The 3009-nt window shown below is 39.0% G+C and overlaps 1 pseudogene; it reads right to left on the reverse strand.

Annotated features, from left to right (window-relative positions):
• Positions 1-3009, reverse strand: part of LOC104767654 — an 8325-nt pseudogene that overhangs the window by 2573 nt on the left and 2743 nt on the right.

Raw genomic sequence — 3009 nt, forward strand, 5'->3', positions numbered from 1 at the left:
TTATCACCTGATGAAGGAAAGGTTCAAACGTCTCACGAGCTTTTGCAACTGCTATAACGCAAGCTGTTCTACAACAGCAAGCAAGAGAAAAGAAATAAGAGGTCCATAGAAAACAGGACAAACATTGCAGGCTTGCAACTCAGATTAGATACTGAAAACGGGTCTGAGATACTAAAAAAAATAAAACTCAGAACTGTGTTGCATCTCAGCGATGCTATAATACCTGGAATAGTTTGTTCCATCGTGAATATCCTCAACTCCACATGCATTCACAATTTCCTCCCGTGTTATTGGGGGACATTTGATAGCACCTACTAGAAAACGGAACTCAGCCATGGCACGGTGATACTGTGCACCCCCGTAAAGACGCATCCCTGCATTCTGTAAGTGAAAAATAATGGTCATGATCTCTCATAATTCTTAAAGGTCCAATGAAGATCTCTTTACTTTGTTTCCAATATATTCACTGGCACATATGTTTCATGGGGTCAAATTTATCTCCCATCAACCCATCATATAATTCATATTACAATCCACGTACAAGGACAAGATAACTGGATTTTGAAGACTACGACCAGCCTTCTCTATAAAGTAAGCATTTTCTGCTTCAAAGGAAACACTTACTGGTATTAGCTTATGTGGGAACTGGAGACCATCAGTACCAACAAATGCTCCTCCTTGTGTCCTTTCATCTTGTAATGTTTCACCTGAAAAATATTATGTAAAGTATTAATTATCAAAGAACCCAACATAAGAGAATGCTGATATAAAATGTGCTTCAGCAATAATCAAAGTATCATGACCAATGATTGATTGATTATCATATATCGTTCCGTGCGTAATCATTGCACTCTAGTGACCCAGTCTAACTGAACAACATGCATTTAGTTAAACTGATATTGCAAATATCCAATTCAACTACAACCACAAACAAGAAAGATTATTGCCAAAGACAGTGACTGGTAGAGAACAGAGCAGTAACATTACCAAATTTATCTGGAGGGGCCACTACTGTTCCTTTCAGTAACAGCGATAACTGGTCACGAAAAATAAAAACAAAACAGGTGAGAAATCACAACACTGATCAATACTAACAAAGGTAATTCATACGTCAATCAGAAAAAATGACAAAGCGAGCTTAAAGTCTTAAGGCATCCAACACAAAACACTTATTCTTAGTAGCATGTCTAGATGCCATTTACTGTTGCATAATTATTTATGTGTCAAAAATCAATACACAAAGACACATTTACCAAATGATCTTTGCTGTAGTAACAGAAACACTATTATTCCAAGAATCCAGGTACAGATGAAATATATATGAAGGCATAGATAAAAATCTTTAAAATATAACTGCTCTCTACAGATACCTTGGTTAAGAAGAGATCATGGAAAGTCCTGCCTCTCTCTTTGAGTTTTGCTTCATCTAAAGAGCTGCATTGAAAGGAAAGCATTCAACCACCAATTAGTTATATTTTCTTAAGTCAGTAGCGAGCAATTAAACAGCCTAAATCACGAAGACATTTTCAGAAGAAAAACTAATTGCAACCTAAGTTCCTTGCTGACAGTATCAAGTTTTCTGACTGTGCTGCGGTACTCCTTTCCTAAAAGTGGGATTATTAATGGAACACTCTCTTTGTACCTGGAAAGAGAACGGCATCAAGACAAACGAAAATGTAAACTAGAGAGGACACAGAAGCTGGAAAATCACAGAGAACAACAAGTAGTTTTACCTTTTCCAGAGTAATTCTTCTAGAAACAGCCTCAGTTTACTGATACCAATCCTATTCTTTTCCTGCTTTGTAAGCAAACGGCCCAACTTCTTCTCTAAAGATGAAATGTCTTCCATTTCCCTAAGTGACACAGACTGCAATAAAGAACAACATACAGTTTAGAATCCATGAAAAAAATTAGGAATCAGACAGCAGAAAATAGACCTGTTTGAACTCGTCATTAGACGAATACACTGAATCCTGTCCATATCCCACTCTTCCGGAAGGCACAGACGTGAAAAAAGGGGAATCGCCCAATAAGGAGCTGTCAAGTGCGCTTGCAGGAGGTGAGAGGAAGACTTCCACGTCGGATGAACATGAGAATTGAGGGATTTTGGTGTCAAGCTTTGTGGAAACAACAATTGTCCTAGAAAGTTCAGGATCAACCTACATGAACAAAGAACAAAAATATATAAGAAAAAATGAAGTTAACCTTAGACGCATTTGAGTTTACGTTAAAGTCTCATACTTGCATCACTATCCTTCGAGTAGTTGCAATACTCCAGTCACTGCTATCTTCAAGGCACAAAATGATGAACTCTTTGTGTTGCATCTTTGCTCGAACCAGAGCTTCCACAGCCCGTGCTTGAACCTAAGAAAAAAGAATAAGTAACCAACCACTCCCAAATCATGCAAAACCAAACACAGCCACGGAATTTGATAGATTAAAAAAAACAACCTGAAGTGCTCGGTTTTTAATTCCTGGTGCAGGAGCTATAAGTCCAGGTGTATCAATGATGGTAAGGTTGGGACAATACTTATACTGCACTTTCACAATAATCTCCTTAGCAGAGAATGGACATGGCTCTTGCTCCAGCCTCATATTCTCAGCTTCAATATACGCCTAATTCCAAAAATCATATCACAAATCAGCTTCAACATTACTCAAAAAACCTTCCAGAACTCGGCAGAAACAAAGCAATTGAAAGTAAATAACAACAAAACACCTGAATTTGTGAGAGGGACTTGGGGATAGTAACGGAAGGATCATCATCAGATCCGAGATGACAAAGCGGGAACTGACACTGAGGATCGTACTTCATATGAAGAGTAATCGGACGGCGAGTCTTGGTTCCGCCGCCGACGTGGTTAAATTGAAACCCCATGAGAGCTTCAACAAGCGCACTCTTACCGTCCGTCTGCTGTCCAACCACAAGAACCGCCGGTGCTTCGAACGGCGTCTCCAATTCTTGCGCCAAAGCGTGTAACTCGTTGTAAGCTTCGTATAGACTCCATC

The sequence above is a fragment of the Camelina sativa genome, chromosome 19 (genome assembly GCF_000633955.1).
Source record: "Camelina sativa cultivar DH55 chromosome 19, Cs, whole genome shotgun sequence".
NCBI lineage: Eukaryota > Viridiplantae > Streptophyta > Magnoliopsida > Brassicales > Brassicaceae > Camelina > Camelina sativa.